This window comes from Arachis ipaensis, chromosome B06, assembly GCF_000816755.2.
Source record: "Arachis ipaensis cultivar K30076 chromosome B06, Araip1.1, whole genome shotgun sequence".
Classification (NCBI taxonomy): Eukaryota; Viridiplantae; Streptophyta; class Magnoliopsida; order Fabales; family Fabaceae; genus Arachis; species Arachis ipaensis.
This window is the reverse complement of record NC_029790.2, coordinates 61,140,869-61,153,909: the sequence shown is the minus strand read 5'-3', so window position 1 is coordinate 61,153,909 and position 13,041 is coordinate 61,140,869. Positions and strand designations below refer to the sequence as shown.

Sequence of the window (13,041 nt, the reverse complement as noted above, 5' to 3'; positions counted from 1 at the left end):
AAAATATTATTTGAGTTAATTTCAATTTATATATTCATTAAATATTTTATTTTTAAAAATTATTTTATTAAAAGTAATTAAATTAAGTTTTGATAATTAAATGAGAAATGATTAAATGAATTTTTATAAATACTTAAAGTTTAAGTAATTTTATTATAATTAGATATTTTGTAAATTGAAATTAAAGTTTCGGTGATAGAAAAATAATAAAAAGTTATATCATTTAATTTGAATAATTAGTATTGAGTTTAAACTATATTTTATAAAAATGTGATTAATATATTTATTTTATAATTTAAATTAAAAATAATTAGTTGAACTTAACAATATGTTGATAAATAATGTTCTTAAATATTTTTAATAGAGTATATTTGATTTTAAAATTTCTCTACCCTCTAATTTTATCAAAATATCTATTCATATCTATCCTTTATTCTTTTATAAAATCCTTAATTTCTAATCCCAATTCCGAAATTAAAATTAGAAACCTAATTCCCAAATTGGGAACCTAACCCTCATTTTCCCCTTTCCTCAGAGGCTGAAACACGCAGCCTTCACCCCCTTTCTCCTTCACCCACTTAACGTACAACACACCCACACCAGCCACAGAGAGGAAGAGAGGGAGCTGCTCCACGTTACCGTCCAGTTGCTGTCCGGCTCGCCATCACCGGTGTCTCACCGCCGTCACTATGGAGACCAAACGCCGTTGAGCTTCTTGCTACTGCCTTGGAGTCCGTCGTCAGGTTCGAGTTGAAGAAAGAGGGAGGCATAGATTCAACGTCGCGTAGAGAGGAATTTGTTGTTGTCGTTGCACGCCGTCGTGTGCTGTCGCTGTTGTTTGAGCCGTCGCTATCGCCGTGGGTGAAGTCCGCCGCTGGCGCCAGTTGAGGCCGCTGCTATGGAACAAAGATGAGAGAGAGACGTTGGGAGGAAACTGTGAGCTGCAAGCCGCTGACCGAGAAGAAGCTCTGCCTTTGTTGCCGTGTTAGAGTCGTCACTGCCAACGCCGTGCACCGCCGTTAGCACTGCCATTGAAGGGAGCTCGCCGTCACAGTTCAATCATCATTGAGCTTGAAGGGAGGCGTCACTAATATACCCGACAGCAGCTTCCCCTGCGTTCCCAATTCCATTCTTGAAACTGTAACACTCTTGCTCATGCTCTGTTTCCCGAATCTATTCCTCTACCATATTTTGTTCTGATTACAATAGCATATGTTAATGTCTCTGCTTAGTATTATCATCTTTATCCGGAACCACTGATGTCATCGCTACGGAGGTGATTGGGATAGGCGCGATTGTCATTGTTGTTGCTGCCCCAGAAGAAGTGAGGCTGCTGCTGCTGTTCCGGCCGCATTGGCTGTTGTAAACTGGAAAAAGGAAGGGCATCATTGTGTTTAAATTCGACGGTTTTGACTAATTGAGGTAGGGGGTTTAAACGATTTCAATTTAAGAATGCCTACAAGGTTTATTGAATAACTGCAAATAGATTTAATAGCTGTGAGTAATTGATTGATTATGTGAATATTGAATTGTGGCTGAAATTGTGATTGGAATGGTTGAGATTGTGATTTGGAATTGTTGATTAGTGATATTGATTGATTATGTGGATTGGGAATTGTTTGATGACTACACTACAAGAAAACCAAGATTTTGCTACGCTTTTAAAGCGTGGCGAAAAGTGGGAAAAAGCGTAGCGATAGCTTTTCGCCACGCTTTTTGAGCAACCGGCACGCTTTTGAAAGGGTCACAACTGTTAGCGTGCCGGTTGCTCTATCGCCACGCTTTTAGTGACCTATGGCCACTTTTTTTTTGTCGCCACGCTTTTATCTATTGCCACGCTTTTAAACGTGGCCATATGCGAGAGGATATGGCTACGCTTTTAAAGCGTGCCAGTAGCTAGATATGGCTACGCTTTTAAAGGGTGCCAATAACTAGAGATACGGCTACGCTTTTAAAGTGTAGCAAAGTCGTGAGATATGGCTACGCTTTTAAAGCGTGCCAATAGCTAGAAATATGGCTACGCTTTTAAAGCGTACCAATAGCTAAAGGTATAGGTACGCTTTAAAGTGTGGCGAAAAGTGGCTGCTGTATGGAATAGCTACCCTTTTAAAGTGTGGCGAAAAGTGGCTGCTGTATGGAATTTGTTGAAGTTCAATTTTTTTTTTAATCTTCATAATAAAATCTAACAAAATTCATAAATAATGTAAAATTTAAACAATATAAAACCTTCATAACAATTTTAATTACTATGAACAATATAAAACCTTCATAAACTTGTACACCAAATATAGTGATTGATCACATGACAAGCTCTAACAAAAAATCAAAGTGATAACAACTACCCATAAATTTGTAATACATGCATTACAATTCCAATAATTATTACATTATCTACATCCTCTAAAAACTACAAAATACCCTTCCTTCTTGTGATGTCTTGCTGGTCATCTGAGATATCATAGACCAACCCTTTCCATCTGTCCGTATCTGTCTGCTTGTCCTGACACAAGCATTATTACACCTAAGATCTAACTAATCTAGTGTTTATTTAATTTGCAATAGAGAAAATTGAATAAGGGAGACAAAAATGAAAATTACAGTCTAATCAAGCTTGAAAGTTTTTCATATGACATGGTTGAAAGATAGAATTTCATCACTAACATTTTTTAGCCACCAGAAAATAAACCCTAAACCTAAAAGTGATTATGTCCTTGTAATATGCATGACAATGATCTTTTCTAATTGTTTTAGATTCTCACCCAAAAATAATATTAACCAAAAAAAAATCAATTCAACTAACACATTCAACACAACACAACCACAACCAACTCATATGCACTGATTTGATTACAGAGACTTGCTACTTAAATTAAACTTCAACTCTCTTTTGTTATCTGGTTTGATTACAGACTTTAATAAATAGGGCTTACCAACTCTCAAAACCAGCAATGAAGCATCGATGGAAGGGGCCCTGGCCTGCACGAAAAAGGGAGCGGCGCGGAAGGGGTTAGGTGATGACAAGTCATCTTAGCCTATTTTAACTAGCCTTTTTCTTTTGTTTTCAATTGAATTATGCACTTTCTTGAGCCATAAGCAAGCCAATTGGGTAGATTTTCATGTTTCCTTTGATTTAATCAACCATGTATGAATTCCTGCTATTTCATGAGGTTTTGTGCTATATTTGTTGCATATTATGAAAGAATGAATATCTCATGATTTTGAGCATAGCTTTGATGAGTTTGGTTGATTAATGATAGGTGAAGAAAGCTTGGAGAAAGGTTGAAGCAAAGAGGAATGGCTAGGAGTGAAGAGAGGACAATGGAATAAGTGAAATTGACCCAGGAAGCAAGAAGTTAGCCCCAACGTTAGCCCCCTAACTTGGAGGCTAACGTTGGCGCCACACACCACAAGGCATACAAGGGGTATACTTCCAACAAGAATAACTTGAGCTACAGAGCTCCAAATGAGGTGATTCAAGAAGCATTGGAAAGTAGGAATCAAGAGCTTTCCAAGCATATATGGAACTGCATGGTGGACACTAAAATTGAGGGAGAAAACTGCCCCGCAATGTGCATAAACGAACATGGTGGCAACCTGCAGTGAGGCCAACTGACCTCTGCACCTTCAAAGGAGTATAACTCGAGCTGTAGAGCTCCAAATAATGTGCTCCCAACGGCATTGGAAAGTAGACATCCAGGGCTTTCCAACAATGTATAATAGTATGGGGTGGACAATACATTTGAGCCTCCAGAACTGGCGTTTTCGCCAACGTTTGAGGGCTAACGTTACCTCAAACGCTGCACACCAAAGCCAGCGACCATGCCCTCTTCAAATGATCATAACTTGAGTTGTAGATGTCCAATTGAAGTGATTCCAAGTGGGTTAGAAAGATGACATTCAGAGCTTTCCAACCATATATGATAGTCTATATTGGGCATAAAATTGGCAACATGACAAGAGGACAAAGTTGGCGCCATAAATGTGCACAAGGCATTGCCAACGTTAGGGTCAAAGTTAGACCCCTAACGTTGGCACCAACGTCCATACCAGCAGATTGTGTTTGCTGATGTGAAAAGTTAACTTTGGCTCAAACTTTAGGTCCAACTTTGACTAACCTCAAACCCGGTTCAATTGGTTCACTTTGGTTCTACCTCAAACTCCAAGAGCAATCAACCAAGGCCTTTATCAACCCAATTCCATCAAGAGCAAGGGCCCAAATGATCATCACTCAAAGGCACAAGAAATAGATAAAATAGGAATTTCATTTAATTGTAATTTGTTTTTAATTTCATTTTCATTTCCATTTTGTAAAGCCTATATAAGGCATCATCTTCATATTTGTAAGGAGGCTGGCTCCACTAGGGAGCACTAGAATTTGAGAGCTCTCTCTTTAATTTTCTTTGTTTTGAATCTTGGGTGGAGAATTGAAGAAATTCTGTTTCAATCTTACCTTGAGAATTTTCTTGTTTACTTTCTCTGCACAATTGAATTTCCATTCCTGTTTACTACTTCACCTTCTCTTGGCTTCTGCAATTTACTTTTCTTTAATTTCTCTTGCAATTGTTCTTGTTGGATCTAGGAAGGCATTGAGATCTAGACTTGGTTATCTAGTCTCTTGGGTCCTGAGATCTTAATTCCAATTTTACATTCTCTGTTTATTGCTTTTCATGTTTATTTACATTTCTGTTTTGGTTCCGAATCAATCAAATCCATCTTTTACTTATTTGCTTGTTGCAATTTAACTTTTCCTTGTTTAATTTCTGCAAATCCAATTCCCAATTCCCTTTACATTTAATGCAATTTACATTTCTTGCAATTTAAATTTCTGCAATTTACTTTTCTTGCACTTTAAGTTTCTGCACATTTATTTTCTGCAACTTTAAATTCTCTGCATTTTACATTCTGCTCTCAAAATTTCACCCAACCACTCAATGTTAGCTTGACTAAACTAATCATCCACTAAAATTGCTTGATCCATCAATCCCTGTGGGATCGACCTCACTCCCGTGAGTTTTTATTACTTGATGCGACCCGGTGCACTTGCCGGTTAGATTTGTGTGTTTTGGGAGAAATTTATTTTTCCTCCAAAATATCTCATCATTAGGGGTTTGCAGTGACGGAAGGAAGCAGCGGCAAAGGGAGCATCGACGGCGGGTTTGCGACGGCAAGTGAGCAGAGGGAGTCACCGCATGAGAGAATCACCACAGAAGGAGGGTTAGGGGCGCCGGAAGAGGGATTTCCGGCGGAGGCATTGCGAGCGCAGCGATGTTCTTCACGGAGGTCGTCGTCGCGGAGTTAGGGTGAGGGTGAGGCACGATGAAGAGAGGGCTTAGGGTTATCTTCTGAACGAAATGGTGCTTAATGTTTGAAAGAGGAGTTTGGGCTTAGGGTCTTTGAATGAAGAAGGAGCGAGCTCGTTAAAAGATTTTAATTTGAAGTTATAACTTTAAGACATTTTAATTTGAAGGGTACGAGCTCTTTGAAAATTTTTTTTGGGGGAGTCTTTTGGCCACGCTTTTGAAGCGTGGCAAAAGGCTTTTTGGAAACGGCTACACTTTTAAAACGCCACAATAGTAAACCCCTGTCGCTATGCTTTAAAAGCGTGCCGGTTTCTCTCTATGGCTACGCTTTTTAAGCGTGGCAAAAAAAAACGTAGCCAAATCTCGCATCAATTGCCACCCTCATAAAAGCGTGGCCATTGATCCTTTTCGCCACGCTTTTGAAGCGTAGCAAAAAAAATGTGGCTAAATCTCTATACAATCGCCACCCTCATAAAAGCGTGGTCATAGACCACTTTTGGCCACGCTTTTAAAGCGTAGCAAAAAAAAATGTGGCCATAGGCCTTTTTTCTTGTAGTGCTAATTGTTGAGAATTTCTGAATTTTAATGGGTTATGTTGGATTTATTGCCGTTGAGCTGTTATTTGGTATATTGTAATGTTAATGAACTTGGTTGGTGGTTGATTTGGAATTGGTTTTGAGGGGTATTGAAGGGTTGGATTTTGAATACTAAATGGTTTGCTGAAAATCAGGTTCTCTTGAAATAAAACAGCAACTTTGAAAGTGATTTAGTAACTCTATAGTGACTGAAATTATAAGAATTTAAATGTTAAGTAAATTATGTTAAGTGTAATTGTGAAAATTCAATTTTTAAGGTTTCGTATCAACTAGAGAATTAGTTATGATTTTTCAAAGTCAAACTCTAAAATATGATTTTCTGCATAATTTTAAACGAAGTCAGAAACTTTGAAAAGCTATAACTACTTACGTAATGATTGGAATTGCATGAGACTAAGTCTGGGTTAAACTTGGGGATATAAGAAACTAAACTGATAAATTTGAGACTTTTTAATTAAGATTATGATTTATGGTGAATTTTTGAATTGGGGATGTCAAATCCGGTTTTTCTGCAGAACGTTTAACACAGCAGCAACTTGATTCCTCTATTAGAAATTCTGCAGTTTGAATTTTGAAATGGAACCAATTTTAAATGAAATTTTGGTCCTAATAATTTAATTTCATAAAAATTTAGAATGGTTATAGTTGTGGTTTTAAAGATTTGGATTTACAGAGAAAGATGTATTATGCAGTAAAAGTCAGGCTTTGTTTTCTAAGTCAGTAAATTTGAGGCTTCATAATTTTTAATTCTGGAATGATATTGAGATGCAACCAATTGGAGGTGAAATTTGAGTATTTTTAGTATATATGATTCAAATTTCAGGGTTTTCCATATTTTAGTAAGTGAGTTATGGGACTTGGAAGAGGTTATGTTCAATGATTTGTAAAACAGACTTCAGCAAAAAATTAACTAACTTCCAAGCTACGTAACTCCTTCATTAAAAATGGTATGACCCTGGAACCAATTGAGAAAGAAATTTGAATAAGTTATATTTAATCACATAAATTTTGAAGGTGGTTGAATTTAATTTGGATTTTCTATGAAATTTCGAATGTTGTACGCTGCTGCTGTCTTCTGGATTTAAAACACTGCAGAGCAGTCATGGTTTTGCTTATATTCCCGAATCTAGAGTCAGCAAAAAATTATGATTTTTAGTTTAATAGAAAGCTCAATCCAAGACGGTCGCATGGATATAAAGTTTGCGTGATTCCGAATTCATTTGATATTTTAAAAACAAAATGGAAATCAGGCTGCCAAGTTGTGTTGGCAATTATTTTGGATATGGAATTTAAGAAATAGATTTTCTATACTATTATCAAATATTTTTGAGAATATATATTGTTGTGGCAACTACTGAAAGAGGCTGATGAAATGTTGAGAAAGAAGGAACCCGTAAGGGTGGCTAAGTCCTATTTTTAAAGGAGATTATGTCCAAATTTAGTCAAGTAGCAGATTCCCTTGTTCTCAAATGTGAATCCTTATGGCTAGTTCTCAGTGAAAATTTCTGTGTTTTCAATTTTTCAGTGCAGCAATAAACAACTTGTTTGGTATGCTTGTAGGATGGTTATTTGTTGGGACTGTCCGTGAATTTAGGGTTTTTTGAACTAACCTAGGGATTAGCATTTCTTGTTTCTTCTGAAATTGGTAATAGCAAGGTTTTACACTAAACAAAAGGGTGAATATAATGAGTTGTAACAGTGATGAATTTAAGCACTAAGAGTAAATTTTTGCATGAAAATTTCTCATTCCAATTTTACCAAAGAAATATATATGGGGACTACTAAATCATTTTGATTGAACACATCACTTTATAAATATCATGTAGATGATATGATATCACTATTTTTTGTCTTAATGATAGATTAGGAATTTTAATTTTATTTATTTTTCAGAGGTCATGCATCAACTTTATTTATGTGATTAGTGTGTAAACATTTTAAAAGTTTTTGTATCTATTTTCTTTGATTTTTCAAATAGCTCTGTGTTTTCCAAGATATTTTATAATTATTGATATGTAAAATCTTTAATTGCTAAATTGTAAATATTTTCCAGAACATGCTTGATTATGTCTCATTTTAAGACAGGAAGTTTAAAATAGAAATTATTTTGTATTTTATATTAATTTAGGATTAATATTTGTTAATTGATTATTTTGTTTACCTACTCTTGAATGTTCTTTACGAGGAATTTTTTGTTTTATTTTGTATACAGGATAATTTTTTTGGACTCGTAAAGACAAAAGGAGTTGACTAGTTGTTGTGGCACCCTGTATAAGATGAGATGTGTCTTATAATGAGTTTGGTTATCTAAATGTATTATTTTGATGTGTTCTTTACTTTTTGATAAGAGACTTTATCCGATATTATATGTAATGGATAAATTACACTCTATTTTGATTAGTGATGTAATGAATATCTAATTTTTAATGAAACTTTTATGATTTGGATTTATCAAATTTTTCATTTTTAGATTTATTTTGTGATTATCATCATTTTGGGATGTGATTATGATTTTAAAAAAATTAAATCTCATAACATAAAACAGGCTATGGTCACGGTAAAAACTGTGACCATAGATAAGCTATGGCCACAGTGAAAACCGTGACCATAGATAAGGCTATGTTCATGGTCAAGGTGGGGTAACCATAGAGGCTATGGTCATGGCGAAAAACTGTGACCATAGATAAGGCTATGGCCACGGTTTAAGGAAGGGGTGACCATAGGGGCTATGGTCACGGTTAAAACTGTGACCATAGATAAGGCTATGGTCACGGTTTTGGTTAGGGGTGACCATAGATAAGGCTATGGTCACAGTTTTGGTGAGGGGTGACCATAGAGGCTATGGTCACGGCCAAAACCGTGACCATAGATAAGGCTATGGTCACGGTTTAATGAGGGGTGGCCATAGGGGCCATGGTCACGGCTAAAATCGTGACCATAGCTAAGGCTATGGCCACGGTTTTTGGTGGGGTGACCATAGAGGCTTTGGTCACGGCCAAAGCTGTGACCATAGATAAGGCTATGGTCACGGTTTTGGGAAGGGGTGACCATAGAGACAATGGTCACGGTGAAAACCGTGACCATAGATAAGGCTATGGTCACGGTAAAAAAACGTGGCCTAAAGTGCTAGAATTTGAACATTACAACCGTGACCATAGAAACCGTGACCATAGATATAAAAACCGTGACCATAGGTCTATGGCCACGAGAGAATAGGCCACGGCGGAAAAACCGTGACCATAGGTCAAAAACCGTGACCATAGACCTACGGTCACCCTTTTTACTAGCTATGGTCACGGTTTTTCACCGTGACCATAGACCTTTTTTTTGTAGTGTTAAGGCACACTTTAGCTAAACAATTCAAGATAGCGTCGTTTAAAGAACGAGGGTAAGCACGACTTAAAAAAAAAAGAAAAAAAAAAGAAAAAAGAGGTGCAACTCGAGGACTTCCCAGGAGATCACCCATCCCAATACTACTCTCGCCAAAGCACGCTTAACTGCGGTGTTCTGATGGGATCCAGTGCATTAGTGCTGGTATGATCGCACCTATTAAGGTATGCGCACACAATTATCATAATCATGTCTTGCGACATAGGGTAAGTTGAGATGCGAAACCCTGCGGGGATCGTGCGAACTTGTCGAAAATCAGGTCATTGAGGCTCGTTTTAGCTAAACAATTCAAGATAGCGTCGTTTAAAGAATGAGGGTAAGCACGACGTAAAAAAAAAGAGGTACAACACGAGGACTTCCCAGGAGGACGGCCATCCTAGTACTACTCTCGCCCAAGCACGCTTAACTGCGGAGTTCTGATGGGATCCGGTGCATTAGTGCTGGTATGGTCGCACCTATTAAAGTATGCGCACACAATTATCATAAGCATGTCCCGCGACGTAGGGTAAGTTGAGCTGCGAAGCCCTGCGGGGCCCATACGAGCTTGTCGAAAATCAGGTCATTGAGGCTCGCTTTAGCTAAACTATTCAAGATAGCGTCATTTAAAGAACGAGGGTAAGCACGACATAAAAAAAATGTTGCATCACAAGGACTTCCCAGGAGGTCACCCATCTTAGTACTACTCTCGGTCAAGCACGCTTAACTGCGGAGTTCTAATGGGATCCGGTGCATGAGTGATGGTATGATCACACCTATAAAAGTATGCGCACACAATTATCATAAGCATGTCTCTCGACGTAGGGTAAGTCGAGCTGCGAAGCCCTGCGGGGCCCGTGCGAGCTTGCCGAAAATCAGGTCATTGAGGCTCGTTTTAGCTACACTATTCAAGATAGGGTCGTTTAAAGAACGAAGGTAAGAACAACGTAAAAAAAAAGAGGTGCAACCCGAGGACTTCCCAGGAGGTCACCCATCCTAGTACAACTCTCGCCCAAGCACGCTTAACTGCAAAGTTCTGTTGGGATCCGGTGCAACAGTGCTGGTATGATCGCACCTATTAAAGTATGCGCACACAATTATCATAAGCATGTCTCTCGAAATAGGGTAAGTCAAGCTGCGAAACCCGGCGGGGCCCGTGCGAGCTTGCCGAAATTCAGATCATTAAGGCTCGCTTTAGCTAAACAATTCAAGATAGAGTCGTTTAAAGAACGAGGGTAAGCACGACGTAAAAAAAAAAGAGGTGGAACACGAGGACTTCCTAGGAGGTAACCCATCCTAGTACTACTCTCACCCAAGCACGCTTAACTGCGGAGTTGTACTGGGATCCGGTGCATTAGTGCTGGTATGATCGCACCTATTAAAGTATGCGCACAAAATTATCATAAGCATGCCTCGCGGCGTAGGGTAAGTCGAGCTGCGAAGCCCTGCGGGGCCCGTGCGAGCTTGTCGAAAATCAGGTCATTGAGGCTCGCTTTAGCTAAAATATTCAAAGTAGCGTCGTTTAAAGAACGAGGGTAAGCACGACGTATAAAAAAAAAAAGAAAAAAATAGTGCATCACGAGGACTTCCCAGGAGGTCACCCATCCTAGTACTACTCTCGCCCAAGCACGCATAACTACGGAGTTCTAATGGGATCCGGTGCATGAGTGCTGGTATGATCACACCTATTAAAGTATGCGCACACAATTATCAAAAGCATGTCTCGCGACGTAGGGTAAGTCGAGCTGTGAAGCCCTGCGGGGCCCGTGCGAGCTTACAAAAAATCAGGTCATTGAGGCTCGCTTTAGCTAAACTATTCAAGATAGCGTCATTTAAAGAACGAGGGTAAGAACAACGTAAAAAAAAAGAGGTGCAACCCGAGGACTTCCCAGGAGGTCACCCATCCTCGTACAACTCTCGCCCAAGCACGCTTAACTACGGTGTTCTAATGGAATCCGGTGCATGAGTGCTGGTATGATCACACCTATTAAAGTATGCGCACACAATTATCAAAAGCATGTCTAGCGACGTAGGGTAAGTCGAGCTGCGAAGCCCTGCGGGGCCCGTACGAGCTTGTCGAAAATCAGGTCATTGAGGCTCGCCTTAGCTAAACTATTCAAGATAGCGTCGTTTAAAGAACGAGGGTAAGTACGACGTAAAAAAAATGTTGCATCACACGGACTTCACAGGAGGTCACCCATCTTAGTACTACTCTCGCTCAAGCACGCTTAACAGCGGAGTTCTAATGGGATCCGGTGCATGAGTGCTGGTATGATCACACCTATTAAAGTATGCGCACACGATTATCATAAGCAGGTCTCGCGACTTAGGGTAAGTCGAGCTGCGAAGCCCTGCGGGGCCCGTGCGATCTTGCCGAAAATCAGGTCATTGAGACTCGCTTTAGCTAAACTATTCAAGATAGGATCGTTTAGAGAACGAGGGTAAGAACAACGAAAAAAAAAAAGAGGTGCAACCCGAGGACTTCCCAGGAGGTCACCCATCCTAGTACAACTCTCGCCCAAGCACGCTAAACTGCAGAGTTCTGTTGGGATCCAGTGCAACAGTGCAGGTATGATCGCACCTATTAAAGTATGCGCACACAATTATCATAAGCATGTCTCGCGACGTAGGGTAAGTCGAGCTGCGAAACCCTGCGGGGACCGTGCGAGCTTGTCGAAAATCAGGTCATTGAGGCTCGCTTCAGCTAAACTATTCAAGATAGTGTCGTTTAAAGAACGAGGGTAAGCATGACGTAAAAAAAAACGTTGCATCAAAAGGACTTCCTAGGAGGTCACCCATCTTAGTACTACTCTCGCTCAAGCACACTTAACTGCGGAGTTCTAATGGATCCGGTGCATGAGTGCTGGTATGATCAAACCTATTAAAGTATGCGCACACAATTATCATAAGCATGTCTTGCGACATAGGGTAAGCTGAGCCGCGAAACCCTGCGGGGCCCGTGCAAACTTGTCGAAAATCAGGTCATTGAGGATCGCTTTAGCTAAACAATTCAAGATAGCATCGTTTAAAGAATGAGGGTAAGCACAACGTAAAAAAAAAAGAGGTGCAACACGATGACTTCCTAGGAGGACACCCATCCTAGTACTACTCTCGCCCAAGCACGCTTAACTGCGGAGTTCTGATGGGATCCGGTGCATTAGTGCTGGTATGATCGCACCTATTAAAGTATGCGCACACAATTATCATAAGCATGTCCCGCGATGTAGGGTAAGTCTTGCTGCGAAGCCCTGCGGGGCCCGTGCGAGCTTGCCGAAAATAAGGTCATTGAGGCTCGCTTTAGCTAAACAATTCAAGATAGCGTCGTTTAAAAAACGAGGGTAAGAACAACGTAAAAAAAAAGAGGTGCAACCCGAAGACTTCCCAGGAGGTCACCCATCCTAGTACAACTCTCACCCAAGCACGCTTAACTGCAGAGTTCTGTTGGGATCCGGTGCAACAGTGCGGGTATGATCGCACCTATTAAAGTATGCGCACACAATTATCATAAGCATGTCTCTCGACGTAGGGTAAGTCAAGCTGCGAAACCCGGCGGGGCCCGTGCGAGCTTGCCGAAATTCAGATCATTAAGGCTCGCTTTAGCTAAACAATTCAAGATAGAGTCGTTTAAAGAACGAGGGTAAGCACGACGTAAAAAAAAAAGAGGTGCAACACGAGGACTTCCTAGGAGGTAACCCATCCTAGTACTATTCTTGCGCAAGCACGCTTAACTGTAGAGTTCTGATGGGATCCGGTGCATTAGTGCTGGTATGATCGCACCT

At 39.7% G+C, this 13,041-nt stretch overlaps 2 long non-coding RNA genes across 2 annotated transcripts; both read left to right on the top strand.

Moving 5' to 3' along the window:
- Positions 495-1,376, top strand: LOC110263342. Its single transcript, XR_002348810.1, has 2 exons — positions 495-1,140; positions 1,233-1,376. It is a non-coding gene; the product is annotated as an uncharacterized LOC110263342 (long non-coding RNA).
- On the top strand, positions 11,131-12,215 carry LOC110263343. Its single transcript, XR_002348811.1, has 3 exons — positions 11,131-11,157; positions 11,455-11,531; positions 11,832-12,215. It is a non-coding gene; the product is annotated as an uncharacterized LOC110263343 (long non-coding RNA).